The 15,064-nt window shown below is 39.8% G+C and overlaps 1 protein-coding gene across 10 annotated transcripts in view; it reads right to left on the bottom strand.

Moving 5' to 3' along the window:
* Window positions 1-9,653, bottom strand: part of CALD1 (caldesmon 1) — a 194,548-nt gene extending 184,895 nt beyond the window's left edge. For 6 of the 10 annotated variants that reach the window (XM_058297384.1, XM_058297388.1, XM_058297391.1 and 3 more), the window contains exon 1: window positions 9,327-9,643. The gene's annotated coding sequence lies outside the window, so the exon portion shown is untranslated. Of the gene's footprint in view, window positions 1-9,326 lie in introns of all 10 variants that reach the window. The other 4 variants (XM_071215287.1, XM_058297403.1, XM_058297397.1 and 1 more) reach the window with 3 other exon arrangements.
* Window positions 9,654-15,064: the final 5,411 nt, after the last annotated feature.

Here is a 15,064-nt window from a genome sequence, read left to right as displayed (position 1 = left end):
TTATGGACATTTATTCCTTTAGTCATTTAACGATTCTTTATTAAGTGCCAATTATGTGTGGGGCAAGCCACTTTTTAGGCTCAAGTCACAACCAGTTTTTTGTCTGAAAAAAGCAGACAAAGTCCTTGCTTTCATTAAATGTATGTTCCACTAAGGCAAAAAATAATAAATGAGTAATCAAAGAAATATTCAATCATATGCATACATTACAAACATGCAAGTAACAAAAAAGGTGATTGATTGGCTCTCCTTTGTAGAGGCTAATTTTACCTACTCCATACCTTAAAGGTCAATGGTGTGCTAGTATGCATTTAACAACAAGCTCTGGGTGGGAGGAGGGGGGAAGCCTGATTTGTAGCATTTGCTGGTTTCCGCAGTGAAAATACATCATGGCCATATTCAAGCTCACAACACGCCAACACTGAATGTGAAACTGAAAAGAAATGCTCAGTAGCACACCATTATATAGTATTTCTCCCATAAATAACACCAAATGCATAGATAATAGTAAGACATAGTAAAATAATTAGGAAATGATGACCCTGGAGTACGTAAGTTTTAATACTGGCTGTGTTTAACAACTGGCTCGCAACGTTCTTGAATATTTAACAATCAGCTTTTGGTGTCATTATGCAGATGAGAAGCCCAATCTACTTCCTTTTTAGCTGCCCTTTGTGCACGAAGGAAGCACCCACCCTGTAAACCAAACAGCATCAGTACAAAGTTAGGACCAATTCTGGCATTCTTATTGGACCAGGTCACTCATGCATGGAAACTTTCAGCTCTACAAGCCTTAGCAAATATAATTTATGTACGTGATACACTGAATGTGGTAGATTTTTCCGTGCGGTACAGAGGACGTACTCCTGACTGTTGAGTGAAGAAAAACCCCAGGCATGAAATTTCTGTCCTTATGCAAAGCAAAATGACTTTTCTCAGAGCCTTTTGTCTCTTAGGGCCCACATACTTCAGAAAAAGCCACCCAGGGAAGCATCCAAGCCAGCAGATCTGTTGGACCCACCCTCAGAGAAGATGTGTGTGAAAGTGGAGTGAGCATCCCCCCTCTTCCCGCTCAGGCGTCGCACATTCCTTGCCACCAAGCGGAGAACAGAGAAAAGCCGCTTCTGTTTGTGCTGTTTAGTTAATATAACATCTTCTGTTTTTCCTGGTAAGTTACAGATCTTCAAAACATCCTAAGGACAGAAATGCTTAAAAAGAAATTTTTCCTAGATTCACACCTCCCCCTAAGCCTAAATTTCACTTAGTAATGGTGGCTGGAATAGGAAGTAGAAATACCACGAGCACTTTTATTCTTGCCACATTTTCAAAGCTTTACAAAAGCAAACACTGGAAATCACATTAGAAAGTTTGACCTTTCAGGGTTTGTTGCTTTGTTCCTAAACCAAAAGAGTATTGGAGCTGGAGAAATTTTCAGATAAGTATTCTAGATCTCCTGGAGAGATTCTTTAGCAAAACTGGCTATTTGGAATATAATATCAGATAGAAATTATTCAAAAATAGACAAATAAGCTTCTAAGAATAAGTGATTCCATATGTCTACTGTGAATTCTTTTAAGCCCAGGTGTGCAGAAGCAAGCCAGTTCTGTTTCCTGAACCTGCGCTTTGCGGTGGGAGGCGGGGGGGGGGGGCTTTTACACACTGCAGATTCTAGATCTACTGAATCAGAGTCTTCAGGGGATGGGATTTCAGGGATATGTATTTTCAAAAAGATCTACAGTTGATCTGATTAAGACACTGGTAAAGGTCCTGCGGTAAATAGGAAAAATGGACTGCATCGTATAATTCAAATATGTGCACAGTTAAAATGGGAAGTTCTTCCTTGCTATCAAAAGAAGAAATCTGGTATACTGAAAAGAGGAACAGCCATGTGTTCTGGAACAACACTTGCAACCAATCAACTGGGTGTCCTTGGTCATGTCACTCAGTTTGTTCTTTCACTCAACAAATATTTATCGAGCTTCTGCTACTTATCAGGCATTGGGTGTATATTCATGAAAAGTTCCTTTCTGAATCTTACTGGCCACTAAGATAGGCAGACACTAATCAAATAAACATACAAACAGATATATATAATATCACTTAGGGTGCTAGTCTTTATTTTCTCATCTGAAAAGTAAAAATAGATCATTGGCTCTTTTTCTGAGAATTTCTTCTTCAGATAGCAAATTTCTTGTCCCAACTCTCCCAAACACAATATAATTATAAGTTTTAGGGCTGCTGATTGAGAAAATTCAATGCCAAAAGCTACTATGAATTCGTTAACTCTTTTAAATAAATTAACATTATAACATCATAATGCATCAATATGATGAAGAAAATGTAGCACACATTTGAAAGATTTATTATTTACTGTTTGCTAAAAACACTTGCTGCTTATATAGATTCATTTACTGCTTACGGTAACTCTGTGGCCTCCTGGGGATCCCAGGCCCAGAGGTTAGGAACCTACAGACTACATAAATGACTTGGTACTTGAGTAGGCATGCCCTTTTTTTTCACTGTCATTTACAGCACCTTTCCCCAGTGAGCTTGGTCTCAGCCTCATAAACCTTCTCAGCACAGTGTTCCAGAAGGTCACTACCAACTAGCTGGAGCTGGCATACAAAATAAAACTTTATTTGCCCTCCTGGGCTAGATGTTCTCTTAAAGTCCTGTCCATTTTAAACATTCTATGAATCTATGTTTTGGGTTGTACTCTCTTGAGAAATGCAAAATGCTTTCTCCTGTCTCCACATAAAAGTACTCCAAATATTTGATGACATGTGTGTGCCCCCTATACTTTCTTTCCTCCGGGATAAACAGCTCCAGATCCCTTATCTGTTACTCATATGTTCTGCTCTCCTAAGCCCCTCAAAGCTTTGACGTCCACCTCTAGATGCATGTTTGTCAATGCCTCTGTGATGGTTAGGCTAGTGCGTCAACTCAGCCAGGTAATTGTGCCCAGTTGTTTCGTTAAGCAAGCACTGGGCTTACTGTAATACAAGGGCATTTAAAGGCATTAGTCACCATTGACTTTACTGCAGTGGTAAATCATAGATAGCTGGTTATAACTACATCAGTCAGGGACATTGCCAGCAGCAGTGAGTGACGCTTAACCCTATCAGTTGAACCCCTTAAAAGGGGAAGAAGTGGCTCCAGCATTGAGAGAGAATTTCCCAGCTCATCTATGGACAGCCGACATCTCCCAGAACTCATCAAGAACCTTCATTGACTTTCATTGCAGCCCCTGGTTGCAACCTGCCTGCAGAACCTGAACTTGTGCATCCCCACGGCTGCGTGAGAGACTTTTATGGAACTGCATACTATTGACAGATATCTCTTGTTATTCTGTTTTCCTAGAGAACCCTGACTAATACAGCCTCTCTGAAGAAAAGGCCAGAAAAGAGCACAGGGCCCCAAATGTGATTTAAACTGCCCAAAATGCATAGGCCTTTTACTCTCCTTGACAATCCACATGAGAGGTGTTCAGTGAATGAAAAATTGCATTGCATGCACTGCCTAGATCTGAAACTTTCACCAATTATGAATATATTGGCATTTATACATTAAGATCATTAAGTACTGTAATTTGCATTGAGATGTATTAGTTTTTATTTGTTAAAATTGGTGTCATTATTTATTGAGTTCTAAAGATCACATTAGCTTTGGCTCAAAAGAAATTTCTTGTCATCAAAAATGCTCGTGTTTTTCTTTAGAAATTTTCTGAAATGGATGATTATCTTTCTGGTTATCAGTGGTACAACTTACAGGTTAATCTCCTTCAAGATTGGCTCACTGGGCCATACCAAGGTGGTCATCAAGTACTGACACTGAGTATTTGCTTCTCTAAAAATTTATTCACATAAAATTTCATTTGACATCTATTGAGAGCTGTTGAACATTTTAGCTAATTTACTGTACATGCCCAACTTGCCCTTCTAAACTAAAATTGCCCACTGGGCTTTTCTTGGCACAGGATGACCATTGACTTGATTAGGGTGACTGCCAGATCTACTGGTAATTCGTCCATAGACATGTCATTTGGCTGTTAAGGGATTTGCCAAGGAAAATAGCTATTAGCTAAACCAATTAGATATCCTCTTTCAGAATTCGACCTGAATGCACAGAATTTTCCAGTTCATAGAACAACAGAAAGAAGCAGACACATGGGCTGCAACTTAGTTACATTAATGAAGCTCAATGGCTAGAGATCCACAGAGTTCAGCTGAGGTCGTTTGATCCATCTTTGTGGGTCCTATTTTTAGCTTCTGTTCTTGGATTTCCAAGTGATTCCATCTTACAATTTCTGTCCCTTTACTTGAGCTTCTTAAGTTTATTAAAATAAGGGTCTATTTAGTGTGAGCACTTTGCCAAGGGCTCTCATTACTACCCCTCACCTGTGCCTACACTGCCTTGTTGAGCTCTTGGTTTCTAACCCTCTGACTTCTGATTTTTGCTGTTTCTCTTTTATTTACCTGACTGAAATTCATAACTTAGCCCACTTTTATATTTTATATCCATTCTGCCTTAGATTGACCCTCCTGACCCTAGTGAAATATCCTTGATGTCTAGTAGTAGCCCTTGGACCCTTTGGGCACTTTGCCCTGGGCCTGCCCATCTTCAGCACACAGGTGAAGTCTTTCCAGTTCCCCCCAATGTGTCTTAAGACAAGCAAAAGGGAATGTTACATGTAGGTGTAAAAGGATCTATGAATATATTCCCACTAATATGTTCCTCTCTGAGTGAGATGGTTTCCTTACCGTCAAATGCTTTCACTGCATATTCACAAAACAATGCCAGAAGCCTCAGGAATTGATGAAAAAGCAATTTATCTTCAAATTATCTAATATATATTTTTTAAAAAGCCAGATATCAAAGTGAGTGCTTACTAAAACACCCAATTCACTTAAGATATCCATCCATACACACACATACACACACACACACAAATATATGTATATGTGTGATTTTTTTTCTTCAACTATGCCCTCATGGCTGTTTAGCAATTCTTTTGTTAATCTCTTCAAGCTCTCTTAGCACACACTGAACAACAGCCATTCCAGAATTTCTCTAGCATCTACAATGTTTCCCATAGAAAAACTTATTTAGGGATGATCTCTTCTTTCAAATGGAGATCACACGAAGTAATCTTCTCCCAAATATTTGTATATTTGCACCCATCCTTTCCTCCTTCTGGAGAATCTGGGAAACAAGCAAGGGCACTTCCACTCAGGTTCTGATCCCATCCATCTTTGACTTCCATGGGAATCAAGAGCTTACCCCACTTCCCAGCCCTTCCTCCCCCAGCTCAAGACCCTCTCCCAACAATCACAATGGGTGAGTTCACAAAGGACCATAAAGGTTCACAGTTTTTATCACATTCTCAAGGCATCAGTAACAACAACAAAAAGAACAACAACACAAGGCAGAACAATAAACAGGGATATCCACCTCATCACCTCCTCCTACAGCCCACAGGCATCCTACCTTTTCTGCCCTAGTCCCAAAACACTCATCCATCTCCAGCCTACCCTGAGTTTGGGGATGGGAAGCAGACTGTTTCCTTACCACAGAGAGTACTCTAACATCTTCCTCTCTGTCTGTGCTAACTTTTCACCTGCTGCCTAAAAAAACTGAAGAGATTTTCTCCTGTCTAGAACACATCTGCTTTGACATGTCTGTGTCTCCTGGACCTCATCCTGGGCCGCTGCAAGTTGTCAATGCTGGATCAGGAAGGTCCCATATTTGGCTTGGGGATGGAGAAGTTAGGGGAGCTGGTTAAGGTAGAGGATCCTGGGGAGGGAAGTTAGGGATACCACGAGGGGTCATTTACCAGTCAGCATGGGATACTCTTAAAGACTGAGGCAAACAGATAAGAGGCAAAATCTGGAGCAGTCTGATTTCAAAACCAACAGGGACCACAGCCAGGTATTCCTAATTACCTCACCCTCTCTACAAGGCCCAGGCTTGACATGCTGGGATTAGTTCCATGCTTTTGGCTGGAGGCAGAGAAGCAGCCTCATTTACTAGGGCCTTTCTGTTGTTAGCACCGTGTCATTGGTCTTCTCAACTGCATCTTCAGATTTCCTGGTTCCTGGATCTTGCCTTGTACGACTGGCAGCCCATGTTATTCTGCCTCTTGATAGCTGTCTTCTTGGTCTTGCATCACCGACGCTAAAATTTAGACAGCTTTGACATAGGCCGTTATTAAGTGGATGTTGGACTCAGAGTTCCAGAACTAGGAACCAGATGGCACCACTCAAGAAAGGAGCAGATAATTAGGGATTCTAGGTAAGAAGTGGATGATATCAGCCATAATGTATAGTGGACTCAAATTGGAGGCAGTTCAGGATATCCAGCCTGCAAGGAAAAGGGGGAAACTGCCTTATCTAATTCGGGCATCTTAACCACTATGGGAGTTAGGAGAAGCATTAGAACACCCATTCTGCAGAACAGGTCAAAGAGCTGAGGGCCTCACCAGAGGTGTGGATTATTTAAGTAGAGGAACCAGTACTGGAACTAAGGTCTCATAGAGATGCTCCTGAGTTAAGCCTGAGCTAAAAGTATCTCTTTAAATTACCCAGCTCCTCAGAACCTATGGGCATCTCTCCAATAGCAATCTTGGATTAACTTGACAGATGAAGGACTTTCAGTAAGGAGCTAATGGTTCTATTTTCAGACACTGAGAGAATTTACCCAGAAAATCTTTTTTTCAAAGTCTGGAAATTCTTTGGCAGCATCTTTCTAACCTCCTTCTTACTCCTACCATGTTATTTGCATACCAGGTTCCACTTTGTCAGCATTTTCCCTCTACCCCCTACCCCACATTTCTGAGACATATGATAGACTCTGAGCAGATGGAAAACTAATCCCTTTTCATGCTCATCTCTAAGTCCCTTTTTTTTGTCTTGCTAAAGAATGACTAACTAGTAACCATGCTACCATGAGAATGACAAATGGAGACAACTTCATGTGCTTTTAAGAAAAGGCCTATCTAATTGCATTTTATTCATCAAAATAGAGACTGCGCAGACTGAAAAGAAACCTGAATATTCTCTGGTCCTTTCCTTGGCTGAACACAGGATCAATCTATTCTGTCTGCTCTAGATATCTCTGCCCTCGAGCAGGAGGTTCTTAGGCTAGTCCCTGGAGCTGTTAGAATTATAAATAGCCTGTCAGGAAATGTTTTTGTGTATTTCATTTCATTCCTTTAAACTATAGTTTGAACCTGCTTATCCTCAACTTTATTACAAGAATTGTGTGTTTATTTAAGGCAATCATTTGATATGAGTATTTAAATTGCACATTCTATTGGCTTTGAACAATGGCAATGAACCACCCAACACTTTGTTCACAGATTGCTCGATTACATGTGCTAAGCTCAACTTTTTTAGAGACTTTTTATTCCAGAAGTTTGCCAACATATTTCTCTTTATTAAACAATTGTAATAAAATGAAAGCTATTGCAGTGCAGTTTCATTGTGCTTCGTTTACCTCCTGATTTGGAGAGATGCGTCCTAGCTAATAGTCAAGAAGAGAAAAAGTAGCACAAAGAGCTGCCTAAATTCAGCATAAGTTAAAATATCAAACCCCCTTGCTCCATCACTACATTTACTAGAACATTTAGAGCATTATTTTGCAAAATGTGTTTTCTCGGTTGTTAGGGCTGTGGAGCACGTGAGGAGGATGGGAGAGAGCGTAGTGGTGGCAACGTTGGAATTTTCAAGGATTCAGAGATGTTGGTTTCAAAATGGAATTTATCCTCAAATCCCAAGATTATACATTTCCTTCCCAAACTGCATTCCCCACATGGTTTAGAAAACAGTTGAAAAAGAAATTGTTCTACATATTTTGATTGACATAAAAACACTGAAAATCGTTTGGAACTTGATCTCTTCAAGGGAAGGACAATAATCAAACTCCAGCTCTCGCCTGCAGACTTTCTCTCACACTTACTCAGAACTGTTTCAGGAAAAGAAATTCACAGGGAATTCCATTCTCATATATCACTTCTAGAAGGAGACAGAAACATTCTCAAGAAAACCATCCCCAATTTTCTAAACACAAAGAGAAAAAATTTAATGAGCCAAAATGCAAAACCACCTCAGTCCATGGAATAAATCAAATTGAATCAGGCATCTGGAGGTGGTAACCTTTAAAATTCAGGTTTATTTTTTTAAGTATCAGATTCGTCCTACTTGCCACATAGCATCTTGTCTTCACTTAAGTTTTAGCCATACATGTCTGGTGTTGCCAAACACATTGGAACAACTTTACTATTTTAACTTCTAAATGCATCTGCATAGCTCTGTAAACAGAAGGGATTTGTGGATACCAAGCACTCTGTCCTCATCCACTTTTTTGACCATGTATTGCCACAGCACTAAAATTCCCCTGCCCTTTACAATCAGCCCTTTCTAAAAGGAATTCCAGGCTACTACCAGCTAGCAGCCTTGTACTACTGTTTAAGATGCCCAAATATGTCTGACTCTCCTGATACGAAAAGCTGTTTCCTTCCTTTCTAGAACACGTTTCCAACCTATATCTTTTTCAATTCTCTAGTCATACTCAGCAACCCTTTACAAACGAAAATAAAATTTCTTAAGAAATAGGTAGGTACTATGTTAAACTTGATTTCTAAAAGCACTCCCACTGGTGCATGCATTCCCTTGTTGTTAAATCGTATGGGAAACAGATCATGATAGGTACCTTCTGGCTTAGCAAATATCAGCTCAGTAACGTTAACCCAACCGGTGACCTTATTTCCACCTCCGACCTTATTTCCTTGCAGCTTTCCAAGTCCAATTCTTAAACACTAGTAGCAGAATAAAATGTAATTGCTTTTGGTTAGAAATCAACACATTTTGGCTTCTCAGCCACCTAAAAAGCTTTTAGTTTGGATTTTTAAAGCAAAACCTCTTAAAATCTCTGCCAATAAAAGATGCAGGAGAGATTGCTGGGGTCAGCAGACTGGCAGAGTGCCCGCTGACTCCGGTCTGTGGATATCAGGTATAATCCCCAAGGCCCTCCTAAACAAAAGGCTACCCTAATCAAGGGTTGCCGGTGGTCCCTGAATATGTCTCCCTATAAGCTTCTCTCTTGTCCCAAGTCAAAGAACAAAACCTGAAAGAGCTCATCCTCTGAGCTCCCGTCTTCCCTGAACATCTGCCAGGCAGCGAAACCCAGTCTGGCTCTGAGGGCTCAAAGGTGGATTGGCTTTAACAATCTTGCCTCTAGCCACCAGGGCCAGCAGTGCTGACTGAAACCCGGAGAAAGTCCCGAGACTCTCCAGAAGAGGAAAAAAGAAAGCCCTCTCTGCGCCTTACCTCGTAGGCTGAAACTTCTTGCCGAGGACTAAGTCGGAAAGGAAGGGCTGATTTCTTTCAGCAGGAGCACAGCCAGAGAGCAGGCAGACAGGCAGCCCAAGGCACACTGCTCTATTCAATAAAACTGCAGACCGCCTTTCCTTAGCCCCTCCCAGAAGTCCATGCTAAGTGAACACATATCCCCTATGTTTACAGTCTGCAGTCGGTGGTATGCATTGTCCTGCAGTTTTTCTAATAGGCAGCCAATGACGACACCCTGGCCAAGGTGGATGCAGCCTGCCTGTGGAGATGCCTGTCATTCCCTAGGCATGCTCAGGAAATCACTCATCAGAAAAACCAAGACCTTAAAAGCACTGAGACTGCGTGCAGGCTGCCAAAACCAGCCTGCTACATGCCCTTTTTTGGTTATCCTTAGCAGGGCCTCTGGAAGTGGATCCATTGTCAGGAACAATCATAAGAAATGTTAATCTTGGAGAAAGAGGCTGTCTTGTAGAACACAAATGGAACTTTAAAAAGAAAGCACAGTCTATGAAACCAAAAGTTAAAGGTATGTAAGTTTATTGGCACTTGGGGTGGGGAAGGTTTTTTCAGTTGAGGGAGCCTTAATAGTATATTTCCTTACAAAGTAGTTGTAGGTACAAAAGGAATTTAAATGGATATGCAATTCTAAAGCCTGAAATGGGCAGGGCCCAGGTCTGGTATACAGACCAAAGTCTAGCCCAATAGGGGCACAGATCCCTAAAATAAGCCTACACGTGTTGTCAAAACAAGGGACAAAAAGCTTAGGTCTTTTTCGGTAGTTGAGGTAATATGTTTTTCAGGGTAAACACAGCGCCAGAGGCTCTACGAGGCAGGGTCCACAGGCTTGGATGTCCTCACTGGTTCCCCACATCACCTCCCTCTACCCCTCCCTTTGTTTCCTCAGATGTGGCATGGTGAGATACTGCTAGAAAGCGCTAGAAATTGATGCACATCAGAGAGGACAAGAAGAGAACCAGCAGCCACTTTGCAGTTAGTGTAGACAGATGAATATACCTGCAGAAGTGACACTGATTTTGCGAGTGACTTCTTAAACATTTCCTCCCAACTTTACATGGGGGTGGAAGAAGGAGATGTGTGCTCTGAGGTGGTCAGAATTAGGACATGCTGAATTAGAATGAAGTTAATGGGTACACGTATGCACCCAACCACATATGCATCTTGTACTTTTCAATATAGAATTCACTCAATTAGTCAATCAGTACTTAATTCAGCAATTATTTAAAAAAATAAGTGAGCACCTACTATTTGTCATGCCTGTGGCTAGGGGCTAGGTCTAGGTCTCATTTTAAGCTATATGTTTGGAGACTGTTTATCACTGACCAAGAGGTTTTAAAATATTTTCCCTGGCTAATTTCCAAGTCCAGGAGCTTGGCCTTCAATAATGTGAAGTTTTACTGGACAAGCCTTCCTCTATTTATGAAGGCCTGGGTTAGAAATGATCTCTACTTAGGAAGAGGTCTTACCCCTTGTGTCTCATTCAGAACACCTGGAAGTGACTGCTCCACATGGGTGGTTTCCTTTTCCAGCCCTGAGCAGTAAGTTACCCAGAAGCATCTATATCAACTCTACACTCATTTCTTTGTTGGAAAGGGTACCTCTCACCCCTCTTTCTGACTGCTGCACAGAGCAGAAGAGTTGTCAGGCAGAGGAAGAGGTGAGTTTGAGGTGTCCCAAGTTAGACCTCAGAATATGCTTTCCCAGAGAAATAGAATAAATAATGGTTGGTAGGACACCACAGTCAATACTGTGTTTCAAGTACTCTGTGGCTGAAACAGGCACTTGTGGAACACCATCATTTCTCAATGTTTTTCCATCCCAAATAAATGATTTGGAAATAAACTTTTGGAGCACAGCCAATTTTGCTGCTGGGACATCCATATCCGGAAAAGTTGTAAAGATAGACTAAAGCTTCACCATCTGGTAAACTGCTAAGCTCTAAGACATTGTAGGGTAGATATCAGTGAATTCTGAAAACGCCTCAGTGGGTGATGTCTGGGTGAAGACATGACCTGTGTGCATAACTTGGTGAGGACTGTTTCAATGCATTACTTTCCACTGCCACTGCCGAATGGTTACATTCTAAGCAATATTTCTCCCTGCTCGTATGAGTAATAGCCTTTGGTTGAACAGCATCAGGGTATAATTTTGGGATCTATGAATAAAATAAGTACCAGCTTTCCAGAGGAAGGAAAAAGTTGTTTTACAAATGAGAAAAATATTATCAGCAGGAAGCACAGAAAGGACATGTTTTTTGCATGTTTTTTAGAAGATAAATGGCTAAATATTTTTGGGGTAATGTCTTTAGGAAAGAGAAATATGTTTCCCTAGATAAAGTTTGGATGTCTCATATGCAAGGTATAATAATGGAGGATCAACCATTCAGCCTACTTTATGTACTCAAAAATAGATTTATCTTTTTATCTTCCCCACCCTTCCCCCACCCTGCTGTTTTTTTGCTGTCTGTGTCCATTCGCTGTGTGATCTTCTGTATCTATTTTCTTTTTGTCTTCTCTTCTCGTCTTTCTCCTCTAGGATTCACCAGGACTTGATCCTGGGGACCTCTGATGTGGAGAGAGGTTCCTTGTCAATTGCACCACTTCAGTTCCTGGTCTCTGCTGCACTTTACCTTGACTCTCCCCTTCGTCTCTCTTTTGCTGCATCATCATCTTGCTGCATGACTCATTTGCACAGCGGGGCACTCACCACACGGGTGCTCACCTTGCTGCATAGATACTTGACTCACCCTGCAGGCACTAATTCACCACGTGGGCACTAGCGCCGGCACTTGGTTCGCCACGTGGACACTCAGTGCACACTCAGCTGGCCACGCGGGGTCCTCTGCTTGCTGCACCATGCAGGCACACTTTTCTTCTTTTTCACCAGGAGGCCCCAGGGACACAGACAGCAAAAACAGCAGGGGAGGGGAAAGAGAGGGGGAGGGGAAGAAGAAAAAATAAAAGCTATTTTAAAAAAAGGTACCAAAAGTCATAGCCAAGACAAAGAAAAAGAAAAAAGAAATAAGAGCCATTGGGATCAGAAAGAAATACAAATGTCTTTATTTGCTATAATACAATTACCTGTGTAGAAAATTCAAGAGTATCTACAAATTTATTAAACTAATAAAAAACCTCAGCAAGATTGTTGGAATCAAGTTTCATAAGTGAAAATCAAGAGTTCTTGTATGTCAGTCATATCTAATTTTAAAATGTAATGGAAGCATATACTATTCATAATAATAACAAAAAATGTGCATTACCTGGGAATAAATTTAGCAAAATAAGTGCAAGAAAGTAACAAAATTTTATTTAAGGATGAAAAAAACTAAGTAAATAGTAAGACTCACCACTTAAGCAAATGGCAAACCTCAAAACTATAAAGGTATAAATTTTTCTCAAGTTAATCTATACATTAATTATTACAATTAAAATCCCTATATGATATATTTTTAGAAATTGACAAGATAATTCTTAAAATCATATAGACTAGTAAAGAACTAAAAATAGGTAAGAAAACTTTATATTCAGCAATTTTAATTAAGATACGTGTTTTTGGTACAGGTAGAGACAGATCCATAGAGTAGAAAACCTAGAAACAGTTCCAAGTATATATGGAAACTTGTAAATAATAAAGGAATGTATTATTCTATTTAAGGTAATGTTATAGGAAACAATAAAAATAGATTCATAATTCCTATTTAACTAGGTTATATGAAAAACAAGATTTGGAAAAGACTAGGAAAAAGTGTAAATAAATATTTTTTTGATAGCATAGGAAGGATACTTTAAAATGTTATTTAAAAAACAAAACTTACAAATGAAAAGAATGATAACTTTGAGTATTTGGTTTAACATGGCAGATCAAATGTACAACACTCATTTATTTCTGTTCCTCCTCCAACCCTCACCAAAATGATGGTGAATAAATTTAAAAATCATAAATTTTACAAAGCAAAGAGTACTGGAAAGAAGATAGGAACCCAGATGTCAGCCATATTTTGGGATGTGGAAAATTGACGGATGATTGGTAACTGACTTAGAGCTGAGGAATCTGAAATCTGGCTCTACAGAGGGAAAAGCCAACAGGAAAGGTGATTCAAGTCTCAGACTCAGGAAAAACTCAGGATTTGGAAGGCCCAGGGAACCTCTGAAAGGTGAGAACAGAAAACGGGTTTGGTTGAAAATCTGAGTTAAGAGTAATTAGAAAGCTCAGATATTCTCCCCGCTCCCAAACAAGCAGGTAAACTGTCCTCTCTCTCAACCAGACAGAAAACTGGAATTTTTTTTTCTCTGAAGAAAATGGAGTGGACAATTGCTGGACTCAGAGATATGTCAGGCAAATTAGAGAACGGGGTTAGAGGCACTGTACTGAAACAAGGCGATTAAGTGAAAGACTATTCACTGAACATTGAAACCTCCCTGTTCAGTTTGAAGCGCCTGAGCTGATCTGAAATTGTGTATACCCCAGAAAAACATGTTTTTAAATTTAATCCTTTCCTGTGGGTATAAACTCATTGATAGTAGAATCTTTTGGTAAGGCTACTTCGGTTAAGGTGTGACCCACCTCAGGCAGGATGGGCCTTAATTCTCTTACTGGAGTAATTTATGAGAATGAAATTCAGACAAAGAGATAGAAAGCCACAGGAGCAAGAAGCTGAAAACAGTGAAACCGTGAAGAAAAGAGAGAGATCAGGAGACGTTGCCTTTTGCTTTGCCATGTAGTAGAGAAGTCAAGGGTCACCGCAGCCTATCTTTGGAAGAAAGCATTGCCTTGATGAGGCCTTGATTTAGACATTTTCTCACCTCAAAATGGTCAGTTAATAGATTCCTGTTGTTTAAACTCTACCCATTTCATGGTATTTGCTGTAAGCAGCCTAGGAAACTAAAACAACTCCTAACCCTGCCTTGTTCCCAGGACAATATTCAATACTCAAGATAGGAAATTGGAGGATTCCACTCTGGAGAAATGGCAGGTCCATGGAAAAAAGACCTAAAGTACACACATTTTAGGGAACAATGAAATATCTGACTCACTGCCTAAGGCTCTTCCATGAAATACTGCATGAGACCTTCCAATAGGCCCTTTTGTACCTCACTCTTAAATATGAACATCTGTTTGGGGAAAGGTTCTGAAAGATAGATATAAGAGGAAAAAGAAACTCAGAAGAAAGAGAAACAGTATAAGAAATGGAAGAAAACTTCAAAAAAATTATAATTTCTATTGTCAGAGAGATGAGAAGATATATTGTGCCCACAAAACAAGAGAAAGATACTCTTAAAAGTCACTTCTGAAGGATAGGAAAGAACTCTTGTAAATGAAAAATATTATGGTGGATACTTATAAAAATTCAGTTTAAAAAAATGGAAGATAAAATTCAGAAAAATTTTTCACAAAAGTAGAAGAAAAATGCAGATGGAAAAAGGAGAGAAAAGATAATATTATAGAATCAATTTTAAAAATCTAGTAACTGAGTATTCCAGTAAAAAAGGACATAGAAAATAACTGGAAGGAAATTATCAAAGAAATAATAAAATAAAATTTCCCCAAGTTGAATGACCCAAGTTTTCAGATCAAAAGAGCCCACTTAAGGTTCAGTACAATGAATGAAAACATATTTCATTATGAAGTTATCAAGTTCTTGAAGTCATATGCTCCATAAAGAAAAAAGAAGAAAAAGTTAGGGTGAAAAATAGAAACCA

Source organism: Dasypus novemcinctus, chromosome 5 (genome assembly GCF_030445035.2).
Source record: "Dasypus novemcinctus isolate mDasNov1 chromosome 5, mDasNov1.1.hap2, whole genome shotgun sequence".
Taxonomy (NCBI): domain Eukaryota; kingdom Metazoa; phylum Chordata; class Mammalia; order Cingulata; family Dasypodidae; genus Dasypus; species Dasypus novemcinctus.
Note: the sequence above shows the minus strand (reverse complement) of the source record. Positions and strands in the feature narration are given on the sequence as shown.